The following is a 23630-nucleotide window of genomic DNA, read 5'->3' as shown; positions in this document are numbered from 1 at the left end:
TAGAGAAACTCTAGCACGGTGAAGGAAATTTCCCAAGACTGTTCAGTATCAGAGCCAGGATTCACTCCCAGGCAGTCTGGCTCTGAAGCCCCAGGCATCCTTTTTTTTAACCACTCTGCTAAATTGACTCTTGAAAAATGTCAGTAAGGCTTCTGTAAACTTTGGAAGTCATCTAACATTCTTGTATTTTAACTGCAATTTGCTTTAATGAACCAAAACATTAATTTGCTAAGTGGCTGGCCTTGAGATATAATTTGCCCTTTTCAGAGTCCGATGCTCTTGAAAATCTATACTTTTTCAAGATCAGCTACGAAGAACTCTAGTCGATGCATGGAGTAGAGAGAGGCTGCCTTCTCAAACAGTAAGTTTTTATAAAAATTGCCACACCGAGGGCCACCTGGTTGGCTCAGTGGGTTAAGCGTCTGTCTTCGGTTCAGGTCATGATCTCAGGGCTCTGGGATCGAGTCACATGTGGCCAGCTGGGAGCCTGCTTCTCTCTCTCCCTCTAACAACCCCTGCCCTGCTCATGCTCTCTCTTTCTCTCTCTCTCTCAAATAAATAAATAAAACCTCCAAAAAAAAAAAATTGCCACAATGAGAAAGGCTGGTTAGGGAATAATAATGCATAAGGATAGCACCAAGTCCAACTGGGAAACACAGATGGCCACGAACATGCTGCCAACGCTCGGATATTATAAACTGAAGCCAGAATCTCTTGAGGTGTGGGCTAGATCTCGCTGTAGCCCCACTCGGAGATGTCTTCTAATAAAAGCCGTGTCACCGTAAGGGTTTCAACGTATCACGACATGGGGAGTCCCCTCTACTTGACAGGTGCAGACAGATGCGACTCAATTCAGGAATCGCTTAATAAAGCCAATTAGATCCCTAACAACGATAGTGTAACAAAGTGGTACACAGCACTGTGTTTTTGAATGAGCCTCCCCTCGCTTCCCAGGCAAATGTGCAATTCATTCATGACCAACCACAGCAACAGGCATCCAGACCCCCGCTCTCCCCGGGGCCCTCTCTGGAATGGCAAAATGCTCTGCCCAGTCGGGCCCTTCAGAAAGCTCTCGGGCATGGGCCACTGGTGCGTGGGTGATGCAAGCAAGCTGAGCACACCTTGCCAAGGCACCCGAGTCAATCTGCCATTCACAAGGGTCAGACTCTCTGGTAAATGCACACAGCTTCTGGCAGTGCATCGGCAGAATTATCTGCCCGCTCCCCGTCCAAGCTCCTGATGAGGCACACATGGCCGTGGAAATAATTATCAGGGAAAACCCTGCTGTGAAGACAAATCTTTCTTAGGAGGCAGGCGCAAAATCATCACACATCCTGCTCCTGTTAACTCAGTGATGCTCTGGTTCTCTGCGTTTGCGGCACTTGGGTCAGCACTTTGGATGGAAGTTTCACCTTGAGGCCAGGACGCGGTATCCCGATGGTGATGCGGTATTCATTAAGAGCCTGCCTTCTTAATGAATCACCTACCTGGGGCCTGCATCCCTTAGGTTGAGTGAGTGGCTGGACCAGAGGACACTGGAGTCCACACCTGCTGGGCTCCTGGCTGCTTTGTTCAGGGAAGGACAGATAAGCACTCCAAGCCCTCACTCTCTCCATGAAAGGGCAGAGAGGTGCCTGTGTAGTCTTTGTAGCCAACTGAACGCCTTGAACACAGCTTAGTTCAGCCATGAAAAGGTACTTTTATCATCTCTGCTAGTGAATCTTCAGATGTAGTTTGAAATCATCATGCGGAGATCATTTTCCTAGGGATCTGGAGACAGTGAATTCCCAAATGGGGTTCTTCAAATGTTAACAAAACACCCCAGAGCATGTTATCACTAATGTATGCACCATATATCACATGCTCGTGTTTAGGTGTTTAAAAAATAAACCACAGTTGGGGCGCCTGAGTGATTCAGTTAAGCGTCTGCCTTCGGCTCAGGTCATGATCTTGGGGTCCTGGGATCGAGTCCCGTGTCAGGTGCCCTGCTCAGTGGGGAGTCTGTCTCTCCCCCCCACCTGGGTGCTTGCATGCTCTCTCTCTAAAATAAATAACAACATCCTTAAAAAATAAATAAATCCTTAATAAATAAATAAACAAACACAGTTCACATGACTGCCCGAGGGACGAGTGATGGTCCGGGAGACACAGTGGTCGCAGACGTATGCCATTTTGCTCCTTCCTGATACCCTTCCTTCTGCTCTCCAATCTCACCTGGTAAGTCTTAGGACCGATCTGTGGCTGCCTTACTCCACGTGAACACTGTCAACACAGGAAGGGGGACTGTTGCCAGTTTTCCACAGGCAAACAAAAGCCACCTGCATCTCCGGGAACGCTCAGCTGTGAGGGGAGACATCAGGCAGGAAGGGGAGGCAAATAAGACAAAGGAAACTGCTCTCAGGAAAAGAGAGCTAAAGGTATTGAAACAGAGTTCTTTTCTTTCATTTACTCATTCATTAAAAAATAATAACAATAATACTTATTCACATTCTGCTCTGTCACAGGCACTGTGTTATCAGGTTATAGCAGAGGACGAAATAGTCAAGATTCTCCCTCTTAGAGATCTTATCCTTCAAGGAAGAAAGACGATTAATATCTATGCAGATACAGGTATACACACAGAAGCAAAGAATTACAGACACTCATCTAGCAGCATGATTTATATTAAGAGCTGACGGACAAGAAGGGGTCAAACTATGGAAAATCTGGAAGAAGGATCATGGAGAAGGGGATGACATAAAGCTGAGGGGCTGGGTGGTGGAGGAATTTCAAGGTCGCGTTGGAAAGGTAAGCAAAGACTCCCCCTTCTTCTGTCCCCCTAGAACCAATTTTCACCCCCTTGAAGGTGGTATCACTCCCCCATGGAGAATGCACGATCTACATTTAGCAGAATGAAAATGAAACATGACCTATAGTCTAACCTTTGTGTGGCGGATGACAAACATGTGTTTTGCACAGCTCTGTCATGTTTTTTTTACCATTTTTTCCCCATGAGCCAAGAGGAGAAAGACTACATTTTCTTAAGTTTTTATTTAAATTCCAGTGAGTGAATACATAGCGTACTATTAGTTTCCGATGGACAGTATAGTGATTTAAGACTTCCATACAACAGCTGGTGCTCATCACAAGTCACTCCTTAATCCCCATCACCTCTTTCATTCCCCCTCCCCCCACCTTCCCTCTGGTAACCATCATTTTGTTCTCTAGGAAGACTGCATTTTATTTTTTTTTTTTTAAGGTTTTATTTATTTGACAGACAGAGATCACAAGTAGGCAGAGAGGCAGGCAGAGAGAGAGAGAGGAAGGGAAGCAGGCTCCCCGCTGAGCAGAGAGCCAGATGCAGGGCTCAATCCCAGGACCCCGGGATCATGACTTGAGCCTAAGGCAGAGGCTTAACCCACTGAGCCACCCAGGCGCCCCAGGAAGACTGCATTTTAGACCAGGGAAAGGTTCTGGGATTTAAGTCTAGGGGTAGTGATACGATTTTTGTTACTTTTCAGAAAGATCATTTGCTGCCATGTGGAGGAGAATGAGCACAGGAAGACAGCCAGGACCTACGACGCAGTTTGAACAAAAGATGGCGGTATCTTGGAGTAAGGTGGAGGAAGCAGCAGAAAGGGGAAAGATTTAGGGTAAGTTTTGAGGTAGAGCTGGTTAGACCTGCTGAAGAACTGGGTGTGGGCTGGGAGGGAAAAAGAGGAACTAAAGTTTTTTCTTCTTCTAAAACTCAGAACAACTTCTGAATCACAGAGATGGAGGCCAGCCTGAACCCTGGTCTTTGCCACCTCTGATCTGTTAAGTCAACGTCACTCTCTACCTTTTGCAACCACGCTCTGCTGGTTGTGGTCATCTTTCCGGACTGAAAATGTGATCCTTGAACAACGGCTCGTCTCTGCCTACAAGGATAAACTCCAAATTCCTTACAAAAGCGTAAAGGCCTTTCCTGATCTGGCTCCTATCTTGCCTCCCTACCTCCCTCCTTCTCTCTCTCTCTCTCTCTCTCGCTCTGTGTGTGTGTGTGTGTGTGTGTGTGTGAGAGAGAGAGAGAGAGAACTCCACCCCTGCATGCCCCTCATCTAGGCTGTAGGAAGTTCCTTACCTTTCCCAGAACACATATGCTCCTTATGTTATTATCTTCCTTCCTTAAAAAGCCCTCCTTAATGGCTAATCCATCCAGAAAATTCCTTTTTGTCTTTCAAGGGTCTAATGAGTTTCCTCTACCTTGTCTCCTTCCGCCAAATTTTAGTTGGCACTCTACCTTGTGTATGCAGCTCTTACACACTTACAGTTGCACTCTACTTGTGATCTTGTGCCCACTCAGCTTCCTCCTCTCTGGATTGTAAACACCTTGAGGGCAGGCATAGGCGGCCACCTGCCCATGTGCCTTTCACAGTGATTGGTATCGACCAAATGATCCATAATTACATTAAAGAAATGAAAACCCTCTGACCCAGCAATTGCACTATTGGGTATTTACCCTAAAGATACAAACGTAGTGATCCAAAGGGGCACGTGTACTCGAATGTTTTAGCAGCAATGTCCACAATAGCCAAACTATGGAAAGAACCTAGATGTCCATCAACAGATGAATGGATCAAGAAGATGTGGTATATATACACAATGGAATACTATGCAGCCATCAAAAGAAATGAAATCTTGCCATTTGCGACAACATGGATGGAACTAGAGCATATCATGCTTAGCGAAAACCCTCTATCGTATTTCCATCAAGCAGCCTCCTAATGTTTGCCTAACTACCTTTACTGACTCTGAACTCAATACACCTGTTCCATCTGTCTGTCCATCCATTTCCAGCCACTCATCCTGGGCTCCCTTGCTTTTTAAGTTTTTCACATATCTATTAAATGCCAGCGTTAAAGGAGTCAACCAACTAGACAGGATCTCTGTTTTCATGATATTATACTCAAACGTGGAGAAGAGACGGAGTAACAACAAATGAGCAAGGGAAGTATGTATGGTAAGTTCCATAAGGAAAATTATACAAGTGGAATTGATAAAACAATGTAGATATTTGGACTGGGGGGGGGGTGTCAGTGAGTGTCTCTCAAAAATGGTGACATTTGAGGGAGACCTGGGTGGCTCAGTCAGTTGAGCATCTGCCCTCAGCTCGGGTCATGATCCCAGGGTCCTGGGATGGAGCCCCGCATGGGGCTCCATGCTCAGTAGGGAGCCTGCTTCTCCCTCTGCCTCTGTGATGTCTCTCATTCTTACTCTCTCTCAAACAAATGAAATCTTAAAAAGAAATGACATTTGAATGACTTAATAAATAAATAACTAAATAGACCTGTGAATGATTAAAAAAAAAAAAAGGATCCAGTCTTGGCATGATTGGAGTAAGAGGATTGTAGACAGTGGCTCCTTCAAGGCTTCTCTGGATCTTCAAGGCAGGGAAGCACTCTGTGGTTGAAGACCCGTGAGCTGGAGGGAGAGTGGCAGGGGTGTGATGGGCAGGGGCGGCGGGGGCTGGATCACAGAGCATGCTGAAGGTGTGGGATGGAGTTTCGATTTTATTCTAAGCACAGTGGAATGCAACTGGAGGACAGTAATCACGGTAGTGGCCAGACTTGAATTACAGGCTTTGCAAGGCACTTGGGCTGTGAAGAGACAATACTAAAGCATCATGGTAACTTTGAAAGAAGTGAACGAAGGCTGCTATCTCCTGGAGGCAGAACCAACACAAATAGAGATCGGGAAGCCATTCATAGATTTGGATCAGCTTGTTGCCAGGACAAATTTCCAGCTCTTGTTTATGGATACTATGGGATCCCCTGCTGACCCTGGTAGGATTCTTTAGAGAGGGGCTCCTAGACCAGGCACAATTCAGGGAATGTCTCAACTGGAAGACGGTTCCCTCCCTTAACCTGAGAAAAAGTCTTTTTGTTAAGCAGCCATGGTCACATCAGCCCTGTGAGTATCTAGGGAACTCTTAGTCAACACAGAGAAGATCCTATACTAATGTCATTGATTTATGGAAGCTGAGAGCCGGACTTCATTTCCACCTGCAATAAATTCTTCTCATTAAATTCACCCGAACCGCCAGGAGCTCTCTACCCCATGCCCCAACAAGTTCTCATCTTCACTTTCTTCTCCCTCCTCCTTCCCCTGGCCTTCCCCAGGAGCCTCTGTGTTTGAATTAACCACTGATTCATTACAATGGTTCAATCTGAGGACCAAGTATTCTTTTGAGAGCAGGAGGGGACGATTTAGATTTCTAATTTAGAGACAATTTACTTTGATCTTGCTATTGATGAGTTAAAGCACTTCTGCATTTTATAAGCCATGTGAATATCAAAGTCTCCTCTCTGAACTGGAGAGTTATGCTGAGGAAATAATGGGTGTGCTAATGTGAGACATAATTATTCTAGGAAATGAGAGTCGGGGCAGCTGCAAAGGGGTGAAGAGTTTGGAATTTGTTAAAGACACTTCCCGGTTTTGATCATTTAGCTTTGATGTGTCCTCAGTGCAGAAACCAATGGAAATGATTCTTAGAATAACAAAGGTCTGTGACTTAGGTCAGAGAGAAGACTGTCAGACCTTCCCATGCCTGCTTGAGACTTTCTGCTTCCTTCCATTTACCTGGCCTTGTGCCTCCTTTCTAGAATGGGTCGACAGAGGAAAGTTTTTACATGCCCCCACCATGGTGCCCCTTCCTCTCTCCCTTCAGCAGTGTATCTCCACCCCAACCCTCCAACCAAATAAAAAGGACAAGGCAAATTTAAAGCAAATGGAAGTTTCCCCTGCTTGAAGCTCTGTCATTTGGCAAGCTATATGCCCTGGAAACAAACGACTCTTTAAATGTGGCCAGCCAATGCTTTCTCATTGATTTAGCCGAGTTGAGTAAAATCCGACCTCATAAATTCATCAGATTACTTAAGATTTATTTTGGGTAAAGCCAAGCTTATGGGTAGCCACTGAATATGGTAGTAAAAATCAGAACGTTCAGCATAATTGCATATGGATTTTCTAGGGTTTTAAAAACATTGCTGATCATTTTTTTCTCCAAGTAAATGAACATATTTCGTTTAAATAGGTTATTTTTTTTTAAGTTATAGTTTCAGGGGATTAAGGGATAAAAGGATAAGCTCTAGCAATGTGGGGCAAAGAACAAGTGCTTTAAGGCACAGATATGACAAAGAAAAGGCTTAATCCAAGTGCTCTATTAAAATACAGAAAAAAACACACTGTAAGCTAAAAGGACCTAATACCTATTGGGATTACTGATTTTTTTTCTGAAATATTTACTGTGATAACTTCTTTGTAAACTCCATTCTGTAGACAGTTGGGTGGGGGGGACTTTAGCTCAGATACCTTGCTCTATCAACGAGTTTTTGAAGAAGGTCTTCCTGCAGAAATTAAGTGACCCACATAAAGGTGTATTTTCAATCTCTCTGCCTAAATACCAGTTTTAAAGAAATGAAAACTATTCATCATATCAGAGAAGTTGATACCTGCTCCCATAATCTCAAAATCAGTAGAATAAAGGTTTCGTTTAATCTACACATACTCAGGATTCAGACGGTGCATTTTGGGAGATTTTTTTCCCTTTGGGTAGAAATATTTAAAGGTCTTTTTAATACATCTGCTTATTTCAAAATACAAAAAAGAGAGGGGAAGCATTGAGTATACTTTTGTGTTTTCTATCTTTTCATATTACTCCTCTATAAGACAGAGTCTTTTCTAAATAATCTACAGCAAAATATACTTAGAGAGTGTAATACACTTAGAGAGTTTCTTCCCCCCCAAGAAATATCTTCATTAGTTAAAAATATTTTTTTGCCAGTGACCTTCAGAATAAAAGACCAATAAATTTTATTAAATAAGAACTATGTGTGCTGTCAAGTTCCTCTTTCTCAGCATCTTCAGACTTTCCCCAATGGCCACGCTGATGAAATCTAAGCGGCATTTGCTTATGATAGAAAATAAACGTCCTTCCAGCAGAGTGCCAAGAATCCCAGATTAATTGCAGAATAAGGACTCCATAAAGATTTAACAAGCACCTAACCATCGACTGCCTCCATGAAACTCTTTCTGAAAAATAATTAGGAAAGATTCATAACCTGTGAAGGGCCCACGGTGCAAAAAAGGGTAGAGGCAATACTGCTCGAAGGAGGAGAAACAAGAAGGCGAATAAAGAAGAGATCTCTCCCACCTCTTCGAATATACCTTCCGAAAGCTTTCCAACAAATGAGAAAAACCAAATTGGCAGTGTGGATATTGCGAGCTTCCTGGGAGCTGTCAGGATAAAAGATCCTTCCTTTACCTGTTGCCCTTCTCCCCGCTGCCTCCATCCGCGCTGCAGGGGTTGGAAGCTAACTCCAACCTCCCTATGGGCTTCTCCCCGTGCTTGGCTCCTCCCAGGGGACACACACTCCTGCAAGGCTGCTTTGTCTCCCTCCTGATGACTCTTTCCAAACCTGACTCTTTCAGGGGTTGAAGGCACTGGGAAAGATACCTAGGTCCACTGCCCCAGCATCCCACATAGAATGGGAGACGGTTTTTGAGTTTTTCCAGGGAAGAAAATAAAAACGAAAACAATTACAGCAACCACCACCACCACCTGCTACTTTCTGCTCTGACCAAACACTGAAAAGGATCTTGGGAGCCACTTGAGGGGTCCACAGAGGCTACTGCAGAAATGCTACAGACAGATGCAGAGCTCTTTGGGATGAAAGCCGTCTTCACCAAGCCAGGGGAAAGACCTTGCTTAGAGAAGAGATGCAGGTGATGGCCAAGGTGTGTGTGGTGAGGGCATCAGGGACAGGTGAGCAAGGTTCCCAGCCCCGACTGCTCACTCTTCTTTCCAGTCCCTGCCCTTGGCTCCTGGGGCCATCCATACAAGTCAGCACCGTGCCTCCCCATCTCTCCTTCTGTCCGCCGCATCCCACACATGGTACTACCTTCCGTCCCCCGCACCGACACACGGTACAAGGAGGCGTTTACCAGGATGCTTACCTGCCAGAAACTGATTTTTACTGTTTCGTTCTGCCCTCCTCTGTTAGCTAAGTAGAAAAGAAATCCTCAGATGGGATCAGACTAAGGGTGTCACAGTGCATTTTCCCCTCCAGCGTAGGGTCCATCTTGTAGAGTAACCCTCACTGTTGGAGAAGCAAGCGAGGAAGGGATATATCCGTGCAGAAGGGGAGTCACCTATCGCAGGCTCTGGAACGAGGCAGGTACTCTCTCCCTTCAACAAGTGCCCTTTGGGCCTCAGCGGGGAGACAAGGCAGAAAGAAATTCCATCATTTTAAGCTTCCCTGCCTATCTATTTCTCTCCGTTCTATCACATTACTATATACTTCTTATCTTAATTTGTGTTGCCTATGCTTGACAACCCAACGGGGAGTATAAAGAAATAAATGTTAATAGGAAAGTACTTTTAAAATATTATAAGAAACAGAAAAATTGTATAAACCATGAGTAAACAATATATCTGTATTAGTCTATGTCTCCAGTTAAATGTTGAAAATAAACTCAGACTCAAGGAGTAGAAGACTGTATTTCCTGAGAGGAAAAACAAACAAAAATAACCAATGGGCACCATATAATCGTGAGAAAACGTAAAATATAACTGACGGGGGGATGTTACCATAGCTAATGCACCGTCCTTTTTATCTGAGTTTAATGTTACCAAAGAAAAGACTTAATGATTTAATTTGTTCTTTTAAGCAGCAATGTAGAAAGAACCAGAAAAATCGTAACAACAATAGCAAAAATAACACCTAACATTGCTTTACCGTTGTTCTGTGTCAAGCCTACTACTATTTTCTGTTTTACAATCTTCTCTAAAAAAATTTTTTTACTATATATTGTCTTCGATTTTTTAAAGATGTATTTATTTTAGAGGGGGGGAGGGGCAGGAAAGAGAGGGAGAGAGAATCTCAAGCAGACTTCCTGCTGAGCCCAGAGCCCAACACAGGGCTCGATCCCATGACCCTGACATCATGACCTGAGCCAAAATTGAGAGTCAGATCCTCAACTGAATGAGCCACCCAACCACCTGGATGTACCTTCTTGAATCCTTAACCTTGCAAGCCAAACATTTGTACCCTCATTTTGCAAATAGGCAAACTGAGACTCAGAAAGTTTAAGTCATTTGTTCCATGTGACACACCTACGAAACCAAATCAAGATCTATTTCATAAGCCCCTGAACCTTCCATTAAGCCCTGGTTACTTCCCATCCACTGGGATCAAACTTACAAAATCAGATGTTTAGAAAGGCTAAGGGGCAATAAAATGGGGGAAGGAGGCAGGTGTGATGACTGCTGGCAGTTTAGTGTTGAGGAGAGGTTTTGCCCCCTCCTACGAGAAGCCCATCTGATTGATTTCTCCCAGGGTGCCATTGGAACCAGCATTACACAAGCTTTTGATGATTCAGAGAATTTGTAAATCTATACATTTTTCTGTGAAATCACTCTCACTTTAGATAGTAGTGCTGGTATGCTTACCCCTCAAACCACATCGACATTCTGTGCACCATTTGGCCTGGGGATGTCCTTAAAACCTTAAAGCCTGACTAACCACTTCCCTCCTCCACTCAGGGAGTCACAGTCTCCTCACCACAGTGTGTGGGCAACGAGTGGTCTCTGGACAGCTGCCAAGAAGGATTCAGCTCCTTTCAATTAGCACAAGACTGAGACTCGTAGTAGGAACAACTTGGTCACACCAACGTGGCTCTCCGTGTGGCCCAAAATAGACCACGGCACCACTCACTCTGAACCTGCTTGTGCATTTCACAGACTCTTGCCTGCATTCCTTCGGGGCCCTCGGACTTCATTATTTCATTGAGAGGGTCCAGGTACCATCAGTTACCAGTCTGATGCCATTTTCATCAGACTCCCTGAGATGTGCCCTGTGAGCTCTACTTTTTCATTGCATCAGCTGGCATTTCCATCCAAGTGCTGAAACTGTCGCTAATTTTGTTCCCACGCATCAAAGCAGATAGAGCGGCCTTTCATTTCTAAACCTCTGGTCTCAGAGAATCTTTGAAAATGAGCTGTAGGCGAGAATCCTCTCTGCTCCTCAGGAAAAGAGATACTTCCAGGTCTCCCGAGACCCTCCGTGGGTGAGCTCAGAAACCCAGCATCCCAGGCATGAAGAAACATCTCTGCCAAGTTCCCAATTCTAAATCCAAAAGTGTGAAGATAACAGACAGCCTTGCTGTCTCTGGGGAGAGGCATCAATTAAAACAATGGTGAAGCTGGGTTAGAATATAATTTTCCTCTTGCTAAAGGTTTATCCAAATGGTCTCCTTACTGGTCCAAAGAGAAAAAATATACAGAATCACATGGTCATGAAAAGAATTCTCCCAATTTACCTAGAGCCTAATTTGACCTGCAGATCTTCTCACGGTTTGACTCTTTGCTTTTTTTTTTTTTTTTGCAGGGAATCAACTTCTCATAACTCTTGCTGAAAGACAAAATAAACACTTCCCATTCATTTTTTTTCCCCTTTGTTCCTTCTCTATCTTTGGGAAGCTAGGACTTTTTTTTTTTTTTTAAATTCTTAACTGTTGAGGCTTTTACCCATTCAGCCAAACCCCAACATATGCCTGTTTTAATAGGTGGATTGATATTTTGCAAATGTGAATGTATTATATTATAGTCAGGGAAAAATCCTTTCTGGAAATCAACAAAGAACTTTTAGGGTACCATGTTTCTATCGTCTACAAATTTAGTTCATGGCACTTTCAATTCATGAACTTAAAAAAAAATGTTTAGTCCTCATTGCTAAACAGCTATAGGGAACAATGTCAGTGAATTTGTTAATAATATACATATTCATGATCGTGGAAACAAGCTGGTAAAATTATCTGGAAATGCTTGCTTTAGATAATGTACAGTCTCTTTTTCCAAGACCAGAAATCTGTGTTATAAACAGTTGAGTTTAATTTCAAAGACCCCGTGCTTTCTTCTCTGAATACATTCGATATCCTTTTCTCCCTGGTAAAGGAGACTACAAAACCACATGCACACTTACTTTTTGCTTTAGCTGCCAGAAAATAAAGCCTGACTTCCTGCAGAAGTAACACAACCCTCCATAAAAATGCCCAGAAACGTCGACACCCTCATTTCCTTCAGACAGATGTCGAGCTCTTTGACCTGTAAGTACCTTACTTTTTGTGATCACCCACTTCATGGTTTTTTTGGAAGTAGATCAAGCATACACTTTATATTAGGCATAATTTTCCAAAAATAACTAAATGTCTCATTGGCCTTGACAGTTTGAACAGAGATAAATTATAATACATATTATAGATACCATTTAATGGTGCAACTACATTAAGCCAGCATTCTACTGAGGATGCTGGGGGAGTTTTCGTATCATTATGTGGATCATACTTACTCTGAGGCTGATCCTGTGTATGTCTCTGAATTACTTTGAACCCCTATATTCATTTTCCCCTTTCTTGTCCATGTAAGAATCTGAATGAAGTAAGGAGTGTTATTATACAAGAAGGTCCAGGACTAGGAGCCTCAAATGAAACACCTATGACCCTGTCCTAATAATGAAAGGAGCCTGGGAGCCCTCCGTCGCAGTCATCCTACTGGTGGAAAGCCGAATGTCGTGCTTTAAATCATGATGGAAAGCCAAAGGAAAGGTCAGAGTCTCTGTTGCAAAACACAAAGACAGTTAGTACTGAATTCTGAAAACAGTTGTGCTACGAGATGCACGAGAAGGGATTCCAATTAAACCTGAAAGAGGTAGGGGCGCCTGGGTTGGCTCAGCTGGTTAAGCATCTGCCTTCAGTTCAGGTCATGATCCCAGGGTCCTGGGATGGAGCCCCCTATCCGGTTCCTGGCTTGGCAAGAAGCCTGCTTCCTGCTTCTCCCTCTGCCTGCTGCTCCCCCCCTCCCCTGCTTATACTCTCACGTGCTCTCTCTCTGTCAAATAAGTAAACAAAATCTTTACAAAACAAAACAAAGAACAACTTGGAAGAGGTTAACATCAAATCCAGAGATCCACCTGAAACATAACCCCTTGTCTGGAAACACACACACACACACACACACACACACACACCCCACACACCACTAAATCAATAATAGCTACTTTCCTGAATGCTTGCTGGTGAGTCAGGTCCTGTTGTTAGCAATTTCCATATATTAAATAATTTACCATCTTTGATTAAATCTAGGTGTGTGTTGATTATAAGAAGCATCGTTACATTGTGTACCACCAGAAAAGAAAAATAATGCCATGTATGAGAATGCAACATTGATTGTAGAGTGTTAGTCTCATTGAAAAGCTGGTAAAATATTTTTTAAACATGTTTTTGAGAAGGGAGTTGGGGGAAATCGGAGGGGGAGACAGACCATGAGAGACGGTGGACTCTGAGAAACAAACTGAGGGTTTCTTTCGGGGGTGAGCCCAGTGGTGGGTATTGAGGAGGGCATGTATTACATGGAGCACTAGGTGTGGCGCATAAACAGTGAATTTTGGAACACTGAAAAAAATTAAATTAAATTAAAAAAAATAATAACACAACTTTCAAAATTATTTTAAATGTATTTTTAGGGGCACCTGGGTGGCTCAGTGGGTTAGGCCCCTGCCTTCAGCTCAGGTCATGATCTCAGGGTCCTTGGATTGAAGCCCACATCAGGCTCTCTTGCTCAGTGGGGAGTCTACTTCCCCCACTCTCTCTGTCTGCCTCCCTGCCTAATTGTGATCTTGCTTTCTGTAAAAAAAAAAAAAAAAAAAAAAGTTTTTTTAAACAGAGAAATGAGTTAATCAATAATTTATTTCTGGCTGTTATTTCAAGGACAGATTTTGGGGGGATTGAAATTGGAGCCCCGGATATTAATTTGGAGGCTATTACTGTATTTTTGATAGACTAGGCTTTGTATGGGTGTGTTTGTAAATTTTTCATTATTGAAATTGTATTTTATACAAGCCAAGTAAAATACATGGTAAGCAGAAAACATCATGTAATTAAATAATTTATTTTTTAAAAATTTTAAGTTTGAGATAGTCATTTTACAAGTCTGTTATAGGAAGAGGCATTCTGTTTTACCTCTGACTTTCAGATAAGGGAACTGAGTCAGAGTCACTCACCCAAGGCTAAAGCATTAGTTAAGTGGAAAAGGTAGTATTCGAACCAAGGCAGTCTGGCTCCAGACGCCACGCTTTCAACCATCAGTCTGTAGACCCAGCCGTATCCCATTTTCATATTCCCAAGACAGGCCATACTTTGGGATAATTCCTGGAGTTGTCATTAATAGCAATAGTAACCACAGCAGAACCATTGATAGCTACCTTTCATGTATCTGGTAGGATACCAGCTGCTTTACAACAAAAAGCTGGCCAGCTGACCCATGCTGAGCCTAATGCATACAAGTCTCACCCATCACCTGTGAAAAACAAAATCTCCAAGGCCCTTCCTATGAGCTTCTGATTCTGCAGGACCAGAGAGAGACTCAGAAGTCAGATACTCTTAGAGGGGCTTATAAAAAACATCACTCTATCATTTCAATACCCTACAAAGTAAGTATGCTCACATCCACTTTGTAGTCACATCTCCCCACTGGACCACGGAATCCCCACTTGGCTGGGATTGCCAAACACTTTTTGTGTTTTTGAAAATATGCAAATTAGCATTGTGTGGCTGGTGGGATGCTGACAGCTGTCGCAGCACCAAACCTGAGAGAAAGATCACCCTTCTAGGTTCTTGACCTGAGCCTTTGACTGACATGGGGTGGGGTGGGGGACAGGGAGCCTGGCCCCTGGGGCAGCCCCATGGCTATGTTCACACTGGAAGGATGAACCTCAAGGAAGAAGTTCAGAACATGTCACCCCAGAATATATTGCATTGCATTGGAATATATTCTGCCCCAGAATATATTACATTGCAATATATTCTGCAATGCAATATATATATATTGCATTGGCATGTTGATTATTCTGGGCTGAAAGCACCTGAGAAAGAGTGGATGCAGTCAGGGTCTCTGACCTCCCATTCTACATGATTATAGGTCCTACAATTTCCTGAGAGAAGGGTTCCATCCCTGAACCAGGAAGAAAAGAACACCTTTATCACTAGAGACCAAGAATCAATGGTGAAACCAGACCTGTATAAGCAAACCTACTAAATTAACCCCTAGCCTCTAATAGCCTTAGCCTATTAGTTTCCTCATATACTTCCTAATCACTGCCCACGATGAGTAAATTGTCCCCACCATTTATCATATAAGATTATAGACTTAATAGCTTCTTCAAGTCTCCATCTGCCTCTGCAGATACCATGTACAAGTATACATATGAAATAAAATGTGTATGTTTTTCTCCTGTTCGTGCATCTTAAACCAGCTTAATGCTGACGTCCAATTGCAGAATCGAAGAGGGTACAAGGAATTTCCTCCTCCCCTGCTGAACCACAGCGTGGCCCAGGAGGTGGACTGACAGGAGGGTGAAGTGGTGAGATACATTGCTGTAGAGAATCTGAGTGCACGTTTGTGCTGGAATTTTCCACTCCTGAGGTGAATGACTGCCCTTAGGTAATGATGCAATGGACCTCTCCGTCCCAAGACTTCCTCGGCATGGCTTTCCCAAGAGCACTGAACAAAGCCATTCTGGCTCCTGGCACTGGTACCCTGTTCTCTTTTGCACCCTGGCATACTAGACCTGATACAGTAGTCTGCCTAACTCACCTGTCACCATTTCATTGGCCCCATCTGGGAACCATTCCCAGGCTCTCCCAGCCCCTGCTGATCTGGCCCTTTTCAGCACAACATGGCTGCAATCCAACACACCCAGTGTCTGTTCTCAGCTGAGGGAAGAAATCCATCTGGGACAGGCATTTCTAAAGGTTTGCTCTGGTACAGAAGGTTGAGAAAATGTAGCTCAGAACCCCTGAAAGTTTGCAAGAGCGGCACAAGGAAATGTGGTAAGAAATGTATCATTGCAAAGTGTAGTACCAGCTCCCCGCTCCCAAGTCTTAGATAACAGCAAACCTATTCACTTCTTGTGATTCAATTCAGAAACTGAAACTGCCCTAATAGTGGGTGTCCACAGAAAAAGATACTGGCAATTGCTGAATATTTCTGTGTGTCCACAGAAAAAGATACTGGCAATTGCTGCCATATCAGGCCTTGATTTTTACATAAAACTGTCATTATTTATGTATATTGTAGATGATTAATACTTCATCTACTGGGTGAAGATTCAAAGGGCTTCCATGTTTACATACTCTAAATCCCTCTGTGAGGGTAATGAAAAGACACATGGCTTTCTAGAGGCAGCCAAGAGGCAGTTTTTCAATACATTTTTCCAGAGTTCCCAACACATCCTTGCTACTTTTTCTAGGATTGTTTAGACAGGCACTGGATACCCCAACGGTCACTCAAATGTTTCCTTTACTGTTGAAAAATATCATTCAGGAGCAAAAAGCCCTTGGGGTACTCCAAAGACACCCTCCAAGATGCTTCAGGCACATTCTTTGGAGATGAGATTTTATCTGTGGCTCTTCATTAAGCACTCCCGGAGCAAGAGATTAGGCACCCGCAGAGATGCCCATCTGGCTCATGATACGGTTTTCTCTGACTTCATCTCCAGCTGCCACTGAAGGACCTTCTTCTAGACCAACCTTCACAAGACACCTCCACACACTTATTATTCTAGGATGTTCTCAAGGATCACCTTGCCCTCCCAGGTAACACCTGGAGTCTGCTCCTTTCTCCATGTCCTCTCTGACTTCCTTCGGTGATATCTATGCTGGGACAACTACCAATCGGCGTCCAATGATGAAAGTGACGTCCCCCTCAGTTTCTTCTGCAGGACAGATGGGAGCGGGTCTGTCTGTGATTCAGTGATTTCTCTAAGGGACTCCCATGTGTCCTGGTGAGCTCTCTGCCATAAGTATTATTCTGTGCTATCCTGGGTCAGTCTCCATCCCAGTAGCTTTTATAAATATAGTTTGATGCAAACAATCTAGGCTTGGCACAGTTCAGACATGTGTGAATTTCAGTTGTCATGGCTTAGTTAGGGAGCACCAGCAGTTGAAGTTTCAATTATCACAATTTATCACCACAACAAAGTGTCCAATGGACAAACTTTGCTCTAACCCCTACCCCTACTGTTCACAAAGAGACTTCTCCTAATATCTATGGTTGGTTGGTCTCAGTGCCTCTGGGATTTAGTTCACACCAAGACCGTGAGGCATGTACTCAACTCCCCAGCAATAAACCCACATGACATTTTACAAAAATGGTAATGGACAGAGGGAACTGACACCAAGATGACAGGAAAGAAACACCAAAAAAATGATACCACTGGGAGTAAAACTGGAATCGAAGATAATCAGGCTTATAGAAGAAAGAGCTGATCATGGGAAAGCTGAAAATGCCAACATTTAAGAGACTCTGATATGTAGCCAGAGAGATCTGGTGAAGGTGGATTTATAGATTAAAGGGTGAAGATGTTCTAGGGGGCACCTGAGTGGGTGGCTCAGTCGGTTGAGTGGCAAACTCTTGATTTCAGCTCAAGTCATGATCTCGGGGTTTGTGGGACTGAGCCCCACTTCAGGCACAGAGTCTTCTTGAGATTCTCTCCCTCTGCCCCTACCCCCGCTCACCCACTCTCTTCGATCTCCCTCTAAAAATAAAGTAAAAAGGGGAAAATATTCTAGAAGAAGTGATGTGAGAAAAAAACCGTCCATCAAAGGAACACACTTGGAGCCATTTCATGACATGGGAAGCACAAACAATAAAACAATGAAAGCTGATCCATGCTTAGAAAGCCGTGTGACAATTCACCGAGGCACGGAAAAGATATCCACTCCATCTAGCAATGGCCATGACGAGAAGAACAAAGCAAGCACTGTTCAAACTGTTCTTACTAGATTGTTGACAAAGAAATAAAACACTCTAGTTCCCAGTATTCCTAATGTTTTAAATGATAATGTGCTAAGTATGAGCTTTGCTACTTTCCCATTTTTCTATGTATTGCTATCCTACAGTAAGAGAGTTTTTGACATTTTGACAAACATCTTGAAAGCTCGTGGGACAATCTTAATTTTTTTCCCATGAATTATTAAGGCTGCTGTGTACATTTTCAGCTTGCACACTCATTGCCATGGTCCTGCACTACTGTGTGGAATGGATACTACTTACACACCTTGCTGTTGTAGTTACAGCTTCCTTTGTCTTAGAATAAGGAATATTCATGGGATAAATACTACATCGTTCCTCTTTTTCCTTCTTCTTCTTCTTCTTTCTTTTTTTATTTTTTAAGATTTTATTTATTCATTTGACCGAAGAAAGAAAGAGAGAGAGAGAGAGAGGAAACACGAGCCAGGGTAGTGGGAGAGGGAGAAGCAGGCTCCCTGCTCAGCAAGGAGCATCATGCAGAACTCAATCCCCAGACCCCGGGATCATGACCTGAGCCGAAGGCAGACATTTAACTGACTGAGCCATCCAGGAGCCTCTCTTTTGCTTCTGCTTACAAACCAGCTGAGACGTTCTACATCTCTTGCTGTACCCACCAGCTCACGGTGTTCCCTCTCCACGTATCTCACATGCCCACGGCTGCAGGCACCACAGTAAGACGCTCCTGCTGCAGCAGAGTGGCAAAGAACTACACCTGAATTTACACAAGGACTCGGGATGTCCACTAAACTCTACCGCGGAAAGGACGGTGCAGGCATGCCCTAAGCAAGTTCAGGCTGCCAAAAACAGATGAGGCGATTTAACTAGTTTTTGTAGCGGGTCTAACGACAGGACAGAGAACTTAAAAGTGGATCCTCTATACGTCCTCACTCCTGGTCCTTCCATTAAAAATGTTTTCAGAAGTTATGCAAGACGGCAGAAGGCATGCACTTTGGGCTACATTTCCAGTATGTTGCTAGCTAGCTTTCTGGTGCTTGCCAATAACAGAGCCCTAGAGCAAAATCTAAATAATCAAATTTTATTGTGCCCTTTTTGTCATGCAATAATGGACCTTAAATAAATGGGCCATCAGTCAATCAATCAACCAACCAAACAACCAACCTACCTACCTGCCTTTGAGAGTGTTTATTGGCAAAGAAGAACTGAGATTCATTCCTAAGTGAGTAATATAGGGATGCAAGCAGGTGTAGGAAGTTTTCTGTTACTGTTTGTTACCATGAGGTCTGCCCAGATACTTTCTTAATCATTTGGTCCCTATCGCTCTTTGATTCTATTCTTTAGCCATGGCTACAGTCTTGCCATTTCCAGGTAACATAACATTTTGAAGGAAGGATTTGGCAAATCAGAAGAAAAATATTCCAACAAAACTGTTGATTTTATTCTTTATTGATTAAGAACATTCATTAGCAGAAGGAAAGGACAAGTGAATTGGGAGAAATCAGAGGGGGAGATGAACCGTGAGAGACTGTGGACTCCAAGAAACAAACTGAGGGTTTTAGAGAGGAGGGGGAGAGGTGGGGGCTGGGTGAGCCTGGTGGTGGGTATTAAGGAGGGCACGTCTTGCATTGAGCACTGGGTGTGATGCATGAACAATGAATCCTGGAGTACTGCATCAAAAACTAATGATGTATTTTATGGTGACTAACATAACACAATAAAAAATTAAAATAAAATGTAGACAACAAAAGCAACAACAGAACATTCCAGTAATTCATTCATTCAGATGCGAGAAATTACTATTAACTTCTGTGAGATGATAAAAAGCATCACTTATTGAGGCTTCTAAATGGAATCGAAGTAATTCATTTGCAAGTTAAAAACCAACTGGCTTTGGAAATCTCTTTGGGATTGTGATGATCATAAATGTTTTCTTGTTTAATCAACCTTAAAATAATGTACAATCAGACTCAGGAGTATGATACAAAATATTAGATTTTTCAGTTTCACCTAATGATCATGTTGATTTTACTTGGCGTAATCATTGATTATTGTATAGCCTTTCTGAGTTCTCAGTGATTTATTTTACTCTAGAAACGATTTGGTTCAGAGGCCAAAATACATCATTATCATAGGCAGAAATTCACAGACATGAAAAATGACCTTGACATTATGTTTCTTCCCTAAATTTCAAAAACACAATTTACCTCTACCTAAAACTTTAGACTGCTTCCACTGCCTAAGGGAATCACAAAATAATTTTGCCAAATAGGATGTATAATCACCCTAAATCACATTTCTTAGGTATTTTTATGCATATAAATAAACAGAATGACACTATATGGTGGCCTGGTTGACATTAGATACATTTTTGTCTCCAAGAAGTACCTGAGTTCTTACCGAGGAAGTTTCACCGAGAGACCTACTTTGGGGAGAAGTGTAGAGAAAGCTTTCTAGACAGAATGAGAGAGACAGTCTGACATTCACGAAGGCAGGAATTAAAATCAGGGACAATTCGGTCAGCAGATCAGTGAACACCAGAAATCAAAATCACGAACAGAAAGAACACTCACTGGTTGGGTGTGTACCCGATGTCAACTCATTCCAGAATCTTCTCCAACTTGCTAAATGCCCCTTGACAGAGTTGTTTTTCCGTCCTGGCTCTCGCTTTCCCCATCCGTGGAATGAATCACCTGAATTGGATCATCTCAGGCAGCTCTATGTTTGTTTGGGTTTTTTTCCTGTCTTTTTTTTTTATTTTTATTTTTTTTTATTTTGCTTTGTTTTGTTTTCAGAAAGAATACCGAAATTTATCAAGAAAATTATTTTACCATCAGATAAATTGTTCTAGAAGAAAAACAACTCATCAGAGCTGTTTTAAACAAATACACAGCCATTCTGGGGCTAAAAGCTGGCTGGGGGTAGCGGAGGATTAGAAAATCTACTTTTGATACAGTTTCCATGTGAACTTGGGCAATTCATCTTCCCTCTCTGAACCTCTTGTTAGTAACAACAGTCTTGAGAAGATTAAGCGTAATAATATATGTGAATGGCTTTGGTGAGGTAGAAAATGCTACACAATTGCAAGGTGTTTTATTACTTGCCTGGAGAGAGATCACATCCATCAATAACCCTGCAAACATTCAGCCATTTTAAGTCTGACCAGACACCCAAATTCCTCTCTGCCTCCCTTCCCTGCATACCTAATGCCCCTACAGTGACAGCAGGACCAGAGTTTTTGATTGAGGAGGAAACTTACCCTGTTTTTACCACTGAATATTTATTTTCATCCACTTTGACACCTTAATCTTCCTTTATTATTTTAAGGGCTTAAATATTTTATCAACACCTGCTTTTGTCTGATAAATGTTTGCAACTGGCTGAGCCCTTTAATTGACAATTCTTTTTAAACAGCTAATGCATTGTAAACCTATTATTTCTTGGCTTTTATGCTGAGTAATTTGGCAGCCATTAACTTTTTTTTTTTTTTTTTTTGCTTTATTTTATTTAAGGGTTTCACTTGCAGAGTTATGATTGAGTTATAGAATTAGCTAGCAGTTCCAGGAGCTCCGAAATGAAGGCACCATTTTAAATGAGTGAACCTACTAAGAAAATAAATTTAAATTTATGACTTTAGAGACCCATAACCTGCCATATTCAACTCAGTAAGTACAGCGTCAGGTAGCACAGTGAGCGGAAAGCATAAATGTAACACCAGGAATGGTTACAATCATCTCAAACTTCAGCAAGGAAACATGCATGGGCTAGAGTCTGAAGAAGTCCACACACTTTTTTTTCTTTTCTTTTCTTTCCTTTTTTTGGGGGGGGAAATTTTATTTACTTATTTATTTATTTATTTATTTGAGAGAGCAGGGGGAGGAGGGGGAGGAGGAACAGATGGAGAAGGAGAAACAGGATTCCCCCACTGCCCATCCCGGCTGCGCAGGGGGCCCGATGTGGGACTCGATCTCAGGACCCCAGATTATGACCTAAGCCAAAGGCAGACGTTTATCTGATTGAGCCACATAGGCACCCACCGCCCACCTCACTTTTCAAAGAAACCAGGAAAAAGTCTTTCTAGCTATTAGGTCCAAAAATTCTACTGATGGTCGCATCTGGAGTCCGTTTACCACCTACTCCAACAGGAAAATGGTTCAGTACCTTTATCCCTTGCTGTTCTTGGGAAATTGTACCATCTGGGGACTGCCCTCACTAGATGCATATGAAGCTCCTTTAAAGCTGTCTTTTCATTCTGCATTTGCAGGATCACATCCGTCAGGAGCATTAGCAAGTGCATCTGTATCTCAATTGACCAGCTTGTAGAGGTGAGGTCCACGGGTGTCCCTGAGAGTCAACATTCACCAGACTCATCTTGCAGTCGCCTTTGGTGAGTCCTTCCTTTTGGGAGCTGATACTCAAACAAGGGGTTGAAGACAGGAGTTTACAAGTGTTTTTATACCAATAAGGGACTCTCGATGGAAGCTTGCTCCTCTCCTGCTTACTGCTGCAGGAAGGAAAACTTGCTTTGATTGTCTGCAACATAAGCAGGCATCCCTGTAAATTGTTACATGGTTGCACTGACTTCAAAAGTCCGCTTAAATTTTTGTTCTTTTCCTTTCCCTTTAGCTGTGAGAATTTACAATACGTTTCTCCTATGCCATGATCCAAGCAAGCCAGATAAAGCTTTTCCTGTCTTTCTAAGATTTACTTGTTTAAGAGAAAGAGAGCACAAGTGGGAGGGGTAGAGAGAGAAGGAGAGAGAATCTGAAGCCGATTCCATGCTGAGCCCAGAGCTCAATCTCACAACCCAGAGATCATGACCTGAGCTGAAAGTTGGCTTGCTTAACCAGTGGCACCACCCAGGCACCCCAAAGACTTTTCTTTTTCTGTGTGAAATATATTATATACCAAGGATTTTGTATGAATGCATATTACATGTTTATTTTCTGACATCCACACTATTATTCTAGTTCCGTGGCATGAGAGAATTTGGGTTCATTACTATATTCCCCAGCACCTGAGCAGCATTTGATGCATAGAAAATACTCAGTAACATTGTTGAATTAACAAATGAATGAATGAGTCCAGAACAAAGCATGTTGAGAATCATACACTGCCAAAATAATGGCTAATTTGATTTCTTTCTTCCTTTCTTTTTTTAGTAAATAATTTATAATAGGAGAGGGGCACCTGGGTGGCTCAGCCAGGTAAGCATCAGCTCTTGGTTTCAGCTCAGGTCATGATCTCAGCGTCCTCAGACGGAGCCCCGAAACAGGCTCCGTGCTCAGCAGGGAGTCCGAGATTCTCCCTCTCCCTCCCACTCTCTCTCTTAAATTAAAAAAAAAAAAAAAAAATCTTAAAAAAAATAATAATTTGTAATAGGAGAAAAACACAAAGAGGGGTAAGATTTTTTTAAGTTAATAATCTACCCTTTCTATATTACACCCCCCCAAGGAATTCAATGTAATGCATTTTTCTATCCCTTTCACATGTCCACAATGATATATCAAATATCTACAGATTTCCTTTCTTCTTTCCTCTCTTCCCCAATCTTCGGCTTTCCCTCCTTCTCTTTCTCTAACATTTACTCTGAAGTACATTTTTTCTACTTACTATAACACAGATCTCCCTCCAGTTCAAAAAAAAACAGATCTAACTTTGGTCTTTCTAAAGATCGCATAGAAACATATTTAATGTGCCCATTCTTCTTTTGGTAGATAATCAGTTTAAATATCCTTGTAGTCAGATATTTACAGAGAACCAGATTTCCATCTGTCAGAGAAATTACCAG

At 42.6% G+C, this 23630-nt stretch overlaps 1 protein-coding gene and 1 long non-coding RNA gene across 7 annotated transcripts in view; one reads left to right on the top strand and one right to left on the bottom strand.

Annotated features, from left to right (window-relative positions):
• Positions 1-23630, bottom strand: part of KCNN2 (potassium calcium-activated channel subfamily N member 2) — a 477186-nt gene that overhangs the window by 236591 nt on the left and 216965 nt on the right. The window lies entirely within an intron of this gene.
• On the top strand, positions 2339-22184 carry LOC309861127. Its single transcript, XR_014309772.1, has 5 exons — positions 2339-2417; positions 2505-2787; positions 3501-3632; positions 12012-12123; positions 22104-22184. It is a non-coding gene; the product is annotated as an uncharacterized lncRNA (long non-coding RNA).

This window comes from Mustela nivalis (assembly GCF_964662115.1).
Source record: "Mustela nivalis genome assembly, chromosome: 3".
In the NCBI taxonomy this organism is placed as follows: domain Eukaryota; kingdom Metazoa; phylum Chordata; class Mammalia; order Carnivora; family Mustelidae; genus Mustela; species Mustela nivalis.
Note: the sequence above shows the minus strand (reverse complement) of the source record. Positions and strands in the feature narration are given on the sequence as shown.